The following is a 15827-nucleotide window of genomic DNA, read 5'->3' as shown; positions in this document are numbered from 1 at the left end:
TTTGTACCTTCTGTTTGGATCTGTAAAGGATCATGTTGTTGGAGTATTTTAAAAAGCACCCCCACTATGTACACTCTCCCCTCTGCTTACTGCCAAGCAATTAGGAGAAAGAAAGTAACTTGCCTGTATACTTCTGGCATTTTTCTTCTAAAGATACTCTTTCTGGGGGGAAAATAGGACTCAGAAAGCTGGGAATTTAAGAAAGATAAACTCTTTCACCATTTCTGGTTTCCCACTCCAGACTAGAGAAAGATGATTGAGCATCAAAGAAGAAGAATGAGAAGAAATGAATGTATAGACTTCAGCATCTCCCTGATAAAAAAATAACAAAACCACAATGAGATACCACCTCACACCTGTCAGAATGACTAAAAATAACAACTCAAGAAACAACAGATGTTGGCGAGGATGTGGAGAAAGGGGAATCATTTTGCATTGTTGGTGGGGTGCAGCTACTCTGGAAAACAGCATGGAAGTTCCTCAAAAAAATAAAAATAGAACTACATTATGACCCACCAGTTGCACTCCTAGGTATTTATCCAGAGGATACAAAAATGCTGATTCAAAGGGGTACACGCATTCCAATGTTTAAAGCAGCACTATCAACAATAGCCAAATTATGGAAAAAGCCCAAATATCCATCAACTGATGAATGGATAGAGAAGATGTGGTGTGTGTGTGTGTGTGTGTGTTCCATATATATATATGGAATACTACTCTGCAATGAAAAAGAATGAAATCTTGCCATTTGTAACAATGTGGATGAATCTAGAAGACATTATGCTAAGTAAAAAAATCATTTAGAAAAAGATAATGTGATTTCACTCATATGTGGAATTTGAGAAACACAACAGATGAATATAAGGGAAGGAAAGGAAAAATAATATAAAAACAGAGAGGGAAGCAAACCATAAGAGACTCTTAAATACAGAGAACAAACTGAGCATTGCTAGAGGGGAGGTGGGGGGGGGATGGGTTAAATAGGTGATGGGCATTAAGGAGGGCACTTTTTTGGGATAAGCACTGGGTGTCATATGTAAGAGATGTATCACTGGGTTCTTCTCCTGAAACCAAGACTACACTGTATGTTAGGATTTCAACTTGAATTTAAATTAAAAAAAATATCTACTGCTTCTTAAAAAGAGACTTTAAGGGACAAATAAACTTGAGAAAAGTCTGTTGAAAGGAATAGTGATGAAGCATAGGTTATGGAATGGCAGAGGGGAAGGACTGAAGGAGAACCCCATAGTAACCTGTGTGGACCAGTGACCATTTGGATGGTGGGCATCCCAGGATGTGTTTCAGTGGAGACCACACCGAGGACCAGAATGCCCTCTCCACTTTCTCCCCCTACCACCTGCCTGGGCCCTAAAGAAGCAGTGCTAAATTTAGTGCCAACTCAAAAGATACAAAGTGAATTGAGATTGAGTTTTCATTATCCTTGTGGAATAAGAGCTAAAATGAAAAATATATTGTTAAAGAAAATTTGAATTATATTTCTTAAAAACTTTCACTATAGACTTAGATTTGTACTTGCTGTGTCTATAGTACAACACTGACCATTCTTTATTGTAATTGCCTATTTATTAATTTTTCTTCCCTAACATAACTCCTTGAAGATAGAAGCTGGGTTTGCTATTGTATAGCCAGTACTTGGAGCAGCATCTGACCCTTAGTATGAACTCACATGGATTTGCCTAATAGGTTCAACAGTGTCCAAAGAGGTATTAGCTAAATAATGGGCCATCTATAGAATGAAATGTTATGTAACCACTTAAAAATTTGTATGGCATGCAAGTATTTTATGACATGGAAAAATGTTTGTTACTTTGTTAAGTGAAAAGGAAGCAAGTTTCAAAACAATGTGAGATTTGTTTTAAGTGGTGGCAATTTTTAATTTTCTTGTGTGTTCTTTTATATTTTCCAAAATTTCTTCAATGATCACTTATTTTGTTATCAGGAAAAAAAGCAGAAAAGTTTGTATGTTTCCTTCTAAGTTTGTATGTTTCTTTAAACATGTGTGTGTATTTCCTTTCTTACTCATTGCCTTTCCAGGGGAAAGGCACAGAACATGAGTGGATCTTTTCTGCCACAGGAAGCTCTTCCCTGACTGTGGGGCAGGGAAAAAGAGAGAACTCTTTCTTCCCTGCCTTTCTCTGGGGTTCTTGTCTTTACTTCCCCTTGGATGCCCTTTCTCTCCCACTCTTCATCTCTCCAAGATGAATGGTATGCTCCTCCCAGCTATCCTATTGAAGATGAACACTGTCTTGGCTTCCTGGCTGTAGCTATGGCCCTCTTTTACCCCCATCCCCTACTCTCCCTAGGAAGACTTCCCTCTATCATTCCCCCATCCTCTTTTACTCCTCTAGGCTCCACACTTTGCCTTTGCCTCCACTGTTTACTTTCATGTGAATGACAACACTTGGGGTTGCTCGAAAACAGGAAGGAAAAGAACACTTTATTCATTCACTCATGCAGTCATTCATTCATTCATTCATTCCAGTATAGTTAATGACAGTGTTGTGTTTCAGGTGTACAATATAAAGCGTCAACAATTCTATACATTTCTCAACACTCATCAAGGTAAGTGTATTTTTAATCCTCCGTATATATTTCACCCATTCCCCCTCTACCAACTTCTGGCAACCACCAGTTTGTTCTCTGTATTTAAGAGTCTAGTTTTTTGTTTGTCTGTTTTTGTTTTTTCTTCATTTGGTCATTTATTTTGTTTCTTAAATTCCACATATGAGTGAAATCTTATGGTGTTTGTCTTTCTGGGACTTATTTCACTTAGCATTGTACCTTTTAGGTCCATCCATGTTGTTGTAAGTGGCAAGATTTCATTCTTTTTTATGGTTTAATAATATTCCATTATATTCCTATATATATGTATCATGTATATGTGATATATATATTCCAATATGTATATCACATCTTCTTTATCCATTCATCTGTCTTATCTATGGACATTTGAATTGCTTCCATATCTTGGCTGATGTAATGTAAATGATACTGGAATATACATAGTGTGCATATATCTCTTCAAATTGGTCTTTTTGTTTTCTTTGGGTAGATATCCAATAGTAGAATTATTGGATGATATGGTAATTCCATTTTTAATATTTTGAAGAATGTCCATACTGTTTTCCACAGTGGCTTCACAATTTGCATTCCCACCAACAGTGTACCAGTATTCTTTTTTCTCCCCATCCTCACCAACCCTTGTTATTGCTTGTGTTTTTGGTTTTAGCCATTCTGAAAGGTGCAAAATTATATCTCATTGTGGTTTTTAATTTGCATTTCCCTGATGAGTGAAGATATTGAATATCTTTTCATGTATTTACTGGTCACCTGTATGTCTTAGAAAAATATCTATATTCTTAGAAAAATCTGCCCATTTTTTTAAGTTTATTCATTTATTTTGATGGGGGGGGGAGAAGGAGATAGCAGGGGAAGAGAAGAGAGAGAGAGGGAGCGAGAGAATCCCAAGCAGTCCCCACACGTGAAGCCCAATTTGGGGCTCAATTTCACGCCCCATGAGATCATGACTCAAGAGTCCATTGCTTAACTGGCTGAGCCACCCAGGTGCCTCTCCTCTGCTCATTTTTATTTGAAATATTTGTTTTGTTGGTGTTGAGTTGTATACATTTTTTAATATATTTTGGACATTAACCTTTTACCAGATATATCATTTGCAAATATCTTCTCTCGTAATTTTTTAAAAATTTGTTTGAGAGAAAGAGCAGGGGAGAGGGAAAGACAGATAGGAGGGGGTCTCAAGAAGGCTCCATGCCTAGCCCAGAGCTTGACACAGGGATAAATACAATGATCCCGGGATTACAACCTGAGATCAACCTTGTCATTCAGTAGGTTGCCTTTTTGTTTTGTTGATGGTTTCCTTTGCTATACAAAGATTTTTATTTTGGTGTAGTCTCAATAGTTTAATTTTGCTTTTGTTTCTCCTGTTAAAGGTATATATATATATATATATATATATATATATATATTCAACAGGACATCTTAGCCTTGAGGGTGTCATGGGATGGCATATATATATATATATATACATAGTGGCCAAATACACAAAAAACAAAACGTGCCATTTTCAAGTATACAGTTGTACTATTGTACAACCACCACCACAAAACTCTTTCATCTTATGAAACTGAAACTCTGCATTCATTAAACATTCACTCCTTTCCTACTTCCCTCTAGCCTCTGGTAACCCCCATTCTACTTTCTGTCTCTATGAATTTGACTACCCTAGGTACCTCATATAAGAGAAATCATACAATATTTGTCCTTTTGTGACTGGCTTATTTCATTTAGCATAATGTTCTCAAGGTTTATCCATGTTGTAGCATGTGTCAGACCTTCCTTCCTTTACAAGCATTGTATGTATATACCACATTTTCTTTATCCATTCATCTTTCTATGAATGAACATTTGGGTGGCTTCCAACTTTTGACTATTCTAAATGATGCTGCTATGAACATGGGGGTACAAATATCTGTCCAAGACCCTACTTTTAGTTTTTTAGGATATTGGAATTGCTAGATCATATGGTAATTCCATGTTTAATTTTTTGAAGACTTTATGTGTTTTCGATAGCAGCTGCACCATTTCACATTCCTACCAACAATGCAAAAGAGTTCCAATTTCTCCACATTGTCTCAAACACTTGTTACATTCTGAAGAACTTAAAAGAAATTATTAACTCAACAAACATCTCCTGAAGATCCACCATGTTCCTGGCCTTCTGCTGGTTTCCAGGGATACACAGCTTCAACAGGACAACATCCTAGCCTTGAGGGTGTCTAAGGATGGCATAGGTATGGTATGGACTATGTAGGTGCTGTGGGCAGGGCACCTTCACCAGTCAGGGGTAGGGGGTGGTCAGTGATGACCCTTGAGAAGGAATTATTTTCATCCCCATTTTTAAAGTGAAGAAACTGAGGCTCAGAAACCTTAAGGCACTAGCCTAATGTTGAACAGCTACTAAGAAGCAAAGCCAGGATTCTAATCCAGATCTTTCTGATTTCAAAGCCTCATGTTGATTCTGATGCCAAGCTGTAGTTGAGGGACTGAGTAGTCAGAGAGGTGACAGTTTACCCCATTCACATGATTGGTGAGCTTCCCACCAGCATCAAACCCAGACTAAGACCTTTGGCCTTTTTTCACCAAGATGAGTCCCACAGATGGGAGCCTATCCCTTTAGACGAAGAAAGAGACTAGAAGCAAAGAGAACACCAAGACATCCAGAAAGAGAGAAAATCCAAGGATTTGAGATTTTGCTTTAAGATCTGGCTAATACCCATTTAAAATCTCATTAAATTACCATTTATTGGGTACTAAATGCTTTAATATGTATCTGCTCATTTGATCCTTGAAGTAATCCTAGAAGACAAGTGTTGTATTTCTCACCTTACCAAAAGAGAAACTGAGGGCCAGGAGGTAACATATTAAGGTTGCATGATTAACAAGTGTCAGGGAAAGAACATAACCCCAGCTCATCCTATACCAGGTACTCTACTTGTCTGCTATAAAAATCTGTCTTTTAGTTTACTTTGTAAAATGAGCATTTACTTCATGGGATCATTGTCAGGATTAGTGGGTAAAGTGTCAAGAATAATGTCTGGGATATAGTTAGTGCTATGGAACTATTGGTTATTATTATTTTAAGCTCAGTATTTATTATAAGCTTCTTTGAGAGTTAGAGAAAGTAGCTTATTTCAGTAGTCACATATATACTGCACTCAAAATTTTACGATTATTTATATATTACCTAATTAAAACTTATGGCAAATATTTATTCATTCAATATCTATTTAAAAATGTGACTTCTCAAAATACATTTTAAAATATTGTTATTTTCTTAAAATCTTTATGTGGACTCACTTTTAAAATTTAAATGTCTAGCATCATTGTAAACAATAAAAATTGGTAAAAGACACAAAGTTGACACACTTGTATATCTATTTTCTAATATCCATTTAAAATAAACAATAATGGGACACAGGGAGAGAAGATGGCGCAGTAGGAGGACACTGGGCTCACCGTGCGTCCTGCCGATCACTTAGATTCCACCTATACCTGCCTAAATAACCCAGAAAACCGCCAGAGGATTAACAGAACAGAGTCTCCGGAGCCAAGCACAGACTAGAGGCCCACGGAAGAGGGTAGGAAGGGCGGTGAGGCGGTGCGCACTCCACGGACTGGCGGGAGGGAGCCAGGGCGGAGGGGCGGCTCACTGGCCAAGCAAAGTCCCCGAGTCCGGCAGGCAAAAGCAGAGGGGCCTGACGGACTGTGTTCCGACAGCAAGCGCGACTTAGCATCTGGGAGGTCATAAGTTAACAGCTCTGCTCAGAAAGCGGGAAGGCTGGAGGACAAAGGGAGGGAGAGCTGCTGAGCCCCCAGACGACAGAGCTCAGTTTGGTGGGGAACAAAGGTGCATGCCAGCGCCATCTCCCCCGCACATCCCCCAGCCAAAATCCCAAAGAGAACCAGTTCCTGCCAGGGAACTTGCTCGCTCTGCGCAAAAACCCAACTCTGTGCTTCTGCAGAGCCAAACCTCCGGCAGCGGATCTGACTCCCTCCCACTGCCACAGGGCCCCTCCTGAAGTGGATCATCTAAGGAGAAGCGAACTAAGCCTACCCCTCCTGCCCCCATGCACCTTGCCTACACACATGGGCCACGCCACCCCACAGGGAATCCCGCCCCTAGGAGAGGGGAAGAGAAGGCACACACCAGTCTGACTGTGGCCCCAGCGGTGGGCTGGGGGCAGACATCAGGTGGGACTGCGGCCTCCCCCACCAACTCCAGTTATACACCACAGCACAGGGGAAGTGCCCTGCAGGTCCTCACCACTCCAGGGACTATCCAAAATGACCACACGGAAGAATTCCCCTCAAAAGAATCTCCAGGAAATAACAACAGCTAATGAACTGATCAAAAAGGATTTAAATAATATAACAGAAAGTGAATTTAGAATAATAGTCATAAAATTAATCGCTGGGCTTGAAAACAGTATAGAGGACAGCAGAGAATCTCTTGCCACAGAGATCAAGGGACTAAGGAACAGTCACAAGGAGCTGAAAAGCGCTTTAAACGAAATGCAAAACAAAATGGAAACGACGACAGCTCGGATTGAAGAGGCAGAGGAGAGAATAGGTGAACTAGAAGATAAAGTTATGGAAAAAGAGCAAGCTGAGAGAAAGAGAGATAAAAAAAATCCAGGAGTATGAGGGAAAAATTAGAGAACTAAGTGATACACTAAAAAGAAATAATATACGCATAATTGGTATCCCAGAGGAGGAAGAGAGAGGGAAAGGTGCTGAAGGGGTACTTGAAGAAATTATAGCTGAGAACTTCCCTGAACTGGGGAAGGAAAAAGGCATTGAGATCCAAGAGGCACAAAGAACTCCCTTCAGACGTAACTTGAATCAATCTTCTGCACGACATATCATAGTGAAACTGGCAAAATACAAGGATAAAGAGAAAATTCTGAAAGCAGCAAGGGATAAACGTGCCCTCACATATAAAGGGAGACCTATAAGACTCGTGACTGATCTCTCTTTTGAAACTTGGCAGGCCAGAAAGGTCTGGCACGATATCTTCAGTGTGCTAAACAGAAAAAATATGCAGCCGAGAATCCTTTATCCAGCAAGTCTGTCATTTAGAATAGAAGGAGAGATAAAGGTCTTCCCAAACAAAAACTGAAGGAATTTGTCACCATGAAACCAGCCCTACAAGAGATCCTAAGGGGGACCCTGTGAGACAAAGTACCAGAGACATCACTACAACCATAAAACATACAGACATCACGATGACTCTAAACCCGTATCTTTCTATAATAACACTGAAAGTAAATGGATTAAATGTGCCAACCAAAAGACATAGGGTATCAGAATGGATAAAAAAACAAGACCCATCTATTTGCTGTCTACAAGAGACTCATTTTAGATCTGAGGATACCTTTAGATTGAGAGTGAGGGGATGGAGAACGATTTATCATGCTACTGGAAGCCAAAAGAAAGCTGGAGTAGCCATACTTATATCAGACAAACTAGACTTTAAATTAAAGGCTGTAACAAGAGATGAAGAAGGGCATTATATAATAATCACAGGGTCTATCCATCAGGAAGAGCTAACAATTATAAATGTCTATGCGCCGAATACCGGAGCCCCCAAATATATAAAACAATTACTCATAAACATAAGCAGCCTTATTGATAAGAATGTGGTCATTGCAGGGGACTTTAACACCCCACTTACAGAAATGGATAGATCAAATAGACACACAGTCAATAAAGAAACAAGGGCCCTGAATGACACACTGGATCAGATGGACTTGACAGATATATTTAGAACTCTGCATCCCAAAGCAACAGAATATACTTTCTTCTCGAGTGCACATGGAACATTCTCCAAGATAGATCATATACTGGGTCACAAAACAGCCCTTCATAAGTTTACAAGAATTGAAATTATACCATGCATACTTTCAGACCACAATGCTATGAAGCTTGAAATCAACCACAGGAAAAAGTCTGGAAAACCTCCAAAAGCATGGAGGTTAAAGAACACCCTACTAACGAATGAGTGGGTCAACCAGGCAATTAGAGAAGAAATTAAAAAATATTTGGAAACAAACAAAAATGAAAATACAACAATCCAAACGCTTTGGGATGCAGCAAAGGCAGTCCTGAGAGGAAAATACATTGCAATCCAGGCCTATCTCAAGAAACAAGAAAAATCCCAAATACAAAATCTCACAGCACACCTAAAGGAAATAGAAGCAGAACAGCAAAGGCAGCCTAAACCCAGCAGCAGAAGAGAAATAATAAAGATCAGAGCAGAAATAAACAATATAGAATCTAAAAAAACTGTAGAGCAGATTAACGAAACCAAGAGTTGGTTTTTTGAAAAAATAAACAAAATTGACAAACCTCTAGCCAGGCTTCTCAAAAAGAAAAGGGAGATGACCCAAATAGATAAAATCATGAATGAAAATGGAATTATTACAACCAATCCCTCAGACATACAAACAATTATCAGGGAATACTATGAAAAATTATATGCCAACAAATTGGACAACCTGGAAGAAATGGACAAATTCCTAAATCCCACACTCTTCCAAAACTCAATCAGGAGGAAATGGAAAGCTTGAACAGACCCATAACCAGTGAGGAAATTGAATTGGTTATCAAAAATCTCCAAGAAATAAGAGTCCAGGACCAGATGGCTTCCCAGGGGAGTTCTACCAGACGTTTAAAGCAGAGATAATACCTATCCTTCTCAAGCTATTCCAAGAAATAGAAAGGGAAGGAAAACTTCCAGACTCATTCTATGAAGCCAGTATTACTTTGATTCCTAAACCAGACAGAGACCCAGTAAAAAGAACTACAGGCCAATATCCCTGATGAATGTGGAGGCAAAAATTCTCAATAAGATACTAGCAAATCAAATTCAACAGCATATAAAAAGAATTATTCACCATGATCAAGTGGGATTCATTCCTGGGGTGCAGGGCTGGTTCAACATTCGCAAATCAATCAACGTGATACATCACATTAATAAAAAAAAAAGAGAAGAACCATATGATCCTGTCAATCGATGCAGAAAAGGCCTTTGACAAAATCCAGCACCCTTTCTTAATAAAAACCCTTGAGAAAGTCGGGATAGAAGGAACATACTTAAAGATCATAAAGGCCATTTATGAAAAGCCCACAGCTAACATCATCCTCAATGGGGAAAAACTGAGAGCTTTTTCCCTGAGATCAGGAACACGACAGGGATGCCCACTCTCACCGCTGTTGTTTAACATAGTGCTGGAAGTTCTAGCTTCAGCAATCAGACAACAAAAGGAAATCAAAGGCATCAAAATTGGCAAAGATGAAGTCAAGCTTTCGCTTTTTGCAGATGACATGATATTATACATGGAAAATCCGATAGACTCCACCAAAAGTCTGCTAGAACTAATACATGAATTCAGCAAAGTTGCAGGATACAAAATGAATGTACAGAAATCAGTTGCATTCTTATACACTAACAATGAAGCAACAGAAAGACAAAGAAACTGATCCCATTCACAATTGCACCAAGAAGCATAAAATACCTAGGAATAAATCTAACCAAAGATGTAAAAGATCTGTATGCTGAAAACTATAGAAAGCTTATGAAGGAAATTGAAGAAGACATAAAGAAATGGAAAGACATTCCCTGCTCATGGATTGGAAGAATAAATATTGTCAAAATGTCAATACTACCCAAAGCTATCTACACATTCAATGCAATCCCAATCAAAATTGCACCAGCATTCTTCTCGAAACTAGAACAAGCCATCCTAAAATTCATATGGAACCACAAAAGACCCCGAATAGCCAAAGTAATTCTGAAGAAGAAGACCAAAGCAGGAGGCATCACAATCCCAGACTTTAGCCTCTACTACAAAGCTGTCATCATCAAGACAGCATGGTATTGGCATAAAAACAGACACATAGACCAATGGAATAGAATAGAAACCCCAGAACTAGACCCACAAACGTATGGCCAACTCATCTTTGACAAAGCAGGAAAGAACATCCAATGGAAAAAAGACAGTCTCTTTAACAAATGGTGCTGGGAGAACTGGACAGCAACATGCAGAAGGTTGAACTAGACCACTTTCTCACACCATTCACAAAAATAAACTCAAAATGGATAAAGGACCTGAATGTGAGACAGGAAACCATCCAAACCTTAGAGGAGAAAGCAGGAAAAGACCTCTCTGACCTCAGCCGTAGCAATCTCTTACTCGACACATCCCCAAAGCAAGGGAATTAAAAGCAAAAGTGAATTACTGGGACCTTATGAAGATAAAAAGCTTCTGCACAGCAAAGGAAACAACCAACAAAACTAAAAGGCAACCAACGGAATGGGAAAAGATATTTGCAAATGACATATCGGACAAAGGGCTAGTATCCAAAATCTATAAAGAGCTCACCAAACTCCATACCCGAAAAACAAATAACCCAGTGAAGAAATGGGCAGAAAATATGAATAGACACTTCTCTAAAGAAGACATCTAGATGGCCAACAGGCACATGAAAAGATGTTCAACGTCGCTCCTCATCAGGGAAATACAAATCAAAACCACACTCAGATATCACCTCACGCCAGTCAGAGTGGCCAAAATGAACAAATCAGGAGACTATAGATGCTGGTGAGGATGTGGAGAAACGGGAACCCTTTTGCACTGTTGGTGGGAATGCAAATTGGTGCAGCCGCTCTGGAAAGCAGTGTGGAGGTTCCTCAGAAAATTAAAAATAGACCTACCCAATGACCCAGCAATAGCACTGCTAGGAATTTATCCAAGGGATACAGGAGTACTGATGCATAGGGGCACTTGTACCCCAATGTTTATAGCAGCACTCTCAACAATAGCCAAATTATGGAAAGAGCCTAAATGTCCATCAACTGATGAATGGATAAAGAAATTGTGGTTTATATACACAATGGAATACTATGTGGCAATGAGAAAGAATGAAATATGGCCTTTTGTAGCAACGTGGATGGAACTGGAGAGTGTGATGCTAAGTGAAATAAGCCATACAGAAAAAGACAGATACCATATGGTTTCACTCTTATGTGGATCCTGAGAAACGTAACAGAAACCCATGGGGGAGGGGAAGGAAAAAAAAAAAAAGAGGTTAGAGTGGGAGAGAGCCAAAGCATAAGAGACTGTTAAAACCTGAGAACAAACTGAGGGTTGATGGGGGGTGGGAGGGAGGGTAGGGTGGGTGATGGGTATTGAGGAGGGCACCTTTTGGGATGAGCACTGGGTGTTGTATGGAAACCAATTTGACAGTAAGTGTCATATATTAAATAAATAAATAAATAAATAATAAAATAAAATAAAATAAAATAAAATAAAATAAAATAAACAATAATGATTGAAATAAAAATACCCATCACTGCACCATCTAAAACACTCCTCACTCTACCTATGGGGCACACCACTCCTTGGGGAGACACCAAATACTCCTGTCTTCCCATCTTTCCACAGCACCTGACATGGTGCTTTATGACAGAGTGTTTATCAAATGAATGGCAGATTTAATTAATTAAGAAGAATTAACTTCTTGATCGATTATTGACTTCATAGGAAATTTTCCATATTTTACTGTGCAACTTCAATTAGCAATGATGTATTAATGGAAATAGTGTAATGCATTTAAGGATTTTTTTAAGACAGTTCATGTGTTAAATTTGAAGAAATGGAACATAGCAGGTTCTAAAGAAAATCTACTATCCCCCTCCCCCAAATGACCAAGCACCCTCTGCCCACTGGGATCTAGAGTGAGTGCTAATTCCTTCCACCTTCCACCATCTGATGATCAGATTGTATAGACTAGAAGGGAGTATTTACTCTTTAGAAAACATTTTCTCTGACCTACCATAACCCTCAAGCAAATAAGCAAATAAGCAAATCCCTCTTTTAAACTTGGCTGGATCTCTTTGTGTAATTTCAGTCTTGTTGAGAAGTGTGGTTCAGCCCAGGGCTTCTCCAGTGCTGCCTTTCTTCTCGATAAGAAACATAAACTAAATGCCCTTGGTTAGTCTCATGTACTGACTTATGGTTTTTTTCATGTTGCTAAAACATTTCTCTATAAATGATGACATGTTAGAGCCTTTTCCTGGCAGAAAGACCAAGAAATGCAAACTTTAAAGCTGGGACATTAAATTAAGAAGCATGCAAACATTTCAGTCATTCCTGTCCCTGGGTTGCTTGGGCCATCTCGCCCCAGGTCTTACTCACCACTGTGTGATTTGGTTATCACATCACTCCTGCCCAGTGCTTCAGTGATTCCTGTAATGCAGCTAAGTGGGCTGCTTCCCATTATATTAACAAACAGCAAGGCACAAAGTTTTCTGACATTTAGGATCCCAGTCATCATAGACAACATTAAACTTAAAAAAATGTGTAGGGTTAGATACAAATAATACTCTATCTTCTACTTTTGAATAAAAAGTGGGAGAGGAAGCAGAGTGAGTGGTGTTCTCTGTGTGAACTTTTCCCTCAGCTATCATGGGCATTAATGGGTCCTTCCAGTCATTTGTCTCCTTTTCTTCTATAAAAGGCCAGCTACCTTGTGGATCTCTGTGCTTCCTTGCAACTGGAACATGGGCTCTAGCTCACAACTTTCATCTCCACAATGACCAAAATGGGTTAACAGGGAAGAAGATTTCTTAGGAGAGTTCTTTCCTATTTGAGAAACTTTGGGTGAGGAGGAAGGACTCATGAATCAGGGAAAGTGGTTTCACTGTTGGCTTGATCAGGCCTCTCTGCATACTGTCTCCTCTCCTCAAACATGGGCATGGGCCACAGTGGGTGGGTAGGGCATGAGGAGCAGAGGAACACCCTTCCTACTCCCTAATTCCATATTCTTTCTTCAGGCAGGTCAGTTTGCCACCTAATCTTTAGGGTAAAGACAATCAGCCCTCAAAGGCCCCATTGGAAATGCAGAAGAAAAACTCAGCTGTTTAGTGCAACTACTTTGAGAATGGAAAGAGATTTGTGGGACCAGAGAATTTGAGTGAGTATTTGGTGGATTCTGAGCATTCTGGACAGAAGTTTCTGCCCAAGAGATGCTAGAGAGAAATATTGCCCCCTGAAGGATGGACATGGCCAAAGAGGAAAAGAGAGTGGAGTACGGAATGGAGAGGCACATTGGGAGCAAGCTTTGGGGCAGAAGCAAGGACCTTCAAAAGCAAACTTAAGCCTCACGTCAATTTCATGTAGTGAGTTCTAAGGAACTTCCAAGCATTTTCCATTGGCACAAGGTTGGAGAGACCTAGCAACTACCAGTGATGGTTAAGATTCTGGCAGGCTCTGCTCCACATGTCAGCCCATCTGTGGACATCGAAGTTCAGGGAGGATTCATGAGAGGGTTTAATGGTGTTTGTGAAGGGGATAGCACACAGTTCGTATGAAATTATATGCACTTTGCTTACTTTTCTTAAGCACAGGACAAATAAGGCTCTCCCGGGCCCTATTTTGCTATAGGCCTGGACAAGTGCAAGAACCCTGGCCAGTCTATTCCTGGTAAGCCCAGCAAAAGTCCCCACCAGTCCACAATGATGAATAACTGCTTTGCAATTAGAACACGACACCAGCAACAGAAGCAAAACCTCTGGTCAGGGGAAAAACAAACCTTTACTCATCTGACAACTGAGTTCTTGTGGCTCTCCTGGTGCCAGCAGCATGGGCTCCCACAGAGCTCTACATCCCTGGGGCCACTGCCTCTCAGGCTATAGTTGGCCTTGTGGGGATTGTTGAATCCTGAACCAGGAACCACTCCCCTGGTCTTGCCAGCTGGTTAACATGTCCCCCAATTCAAGGGATTCTTGGTTTTTCCTTCTGCTGCCACCACTCTTCTGCTCTGAGTCTCTGCCAGATGTCTGGATGTCAGTTCTCCTCCTAGGAAAGAGAGAGGCATTGGGAACCTGTGGAAGTCTGCAGGATTTCTCAGCTGTATGGCTTCCCATGATGGTGACTCTGGTATCTACTACCTGGCCAGGAAGTCCCTCACAACTGAAAGACTGGGAGCTTCTGTGGGGCAGAAGGGGAGAGGGGAGCTGCAGCCTGCATAGAGTGAGCCTGAGGGGATGACTATAGGGCCTGTAGAGAAGGCAAAGTCAGGTACAGAGAGGGACAAGAGCTTGAGGTGCGATAAAAGAGAGTGCAGAGCTGAGTGGCAGTAGTTGAGTGGCTGCTGGGAGGCTTGTCCTAGGGTTATTGAGCAAAGGCTTGGGCAGAGCTGAACATTTAGACCCAAGACCTGGGAGGCCTCACAATCTGGAAGCCAACATGTGGGATCTCTCGCAACATGTGAGGCTGAACAGAAACCAAAAAACTCCCAGATCTCCTTCCTCAGGTGCATGTTTGCATCTCCCCTAGTGTCACTGCTGCTTCTTTACAGGGAGAAGAAAGAGGTGACTGCAAAGTGGGGTTTCCTGTGAGTCAGAGCCCTTGTGTTCTCTCTGCCCTGAGAAATAGTCCCTGAGTACAGAACTTTGTGAGGGTGAGGGGCACAGAAGGAGGAAGCTGACTGAATGGGATGCCTACATTGACATGCTGAGCATCACTGACACACCTTTTGCCTCCTTCCCTGTACCATAGCCAGGGCTGTGAGGTACTGGAGCTGGCTCAAGCTAGCTATCAACATCCGAGTGTCTACTTTTCAGTGGTCATCAAATAAAGCCATTATTAGAAATTAAACTGTATAAATATATGATAAATTATACTAAACACAAGGTAACAAAGCCCCAAAATACTCATTACTTCTAAATTATTTGACTACAATATACTATTATCTCTGCTTTGGGCATTATTTCATATTTTGTATGTGTATGGTGGAAATACAATACCACATAACCATGTGTTATTGAACACATTATCCCAACTCCACTTCTGTGGCATCATGTTGTAGCTTGAAACTAACCGTGGCAGGAGTGTTTACACCACAGGAATCAGTAAGCACTACAAATCAGGGTTTCCTCTCCTCTTCCACTTCCAGCCTGTTGTAAACCATGTGTTTTACCAGCACACCACTTGGTGGAATTTGGCTTGCTCTTTCACTGCCAGCTTCTCTCACCTCTGGTTTTAGCTGCTTTGGAGGCTATTGAGGATGAGAGGAAAGATAGCAGATAACTCTAAGAGAAGGTCCACAGGACACAGGACACTCCTCCCCATACCTCCCTTGGAGAAATGCAGGCTGTGACCACATTTCCACAGTCCCACCAGCCCCTGAGAGGGGGTGAGGCAAGCTGGTCTCCACCTATG

This window comes from Panthera tigris, chromosome B2 (genome assembly GCF_018350195.1).
Source record: "Panthera tigris isolate Pti1 chromosome B2, P.tigris_Pti1_mat1.1, whole genome shotgun sequence".
Lineage (NCBI taxonomy): Eukaryota > Metazoa > Chordata > Mammalia > Carnivora > Felidae > Panthera > Panthera tigris.
Note: the sequence above shows the minus strand (reverse complement) of the source record.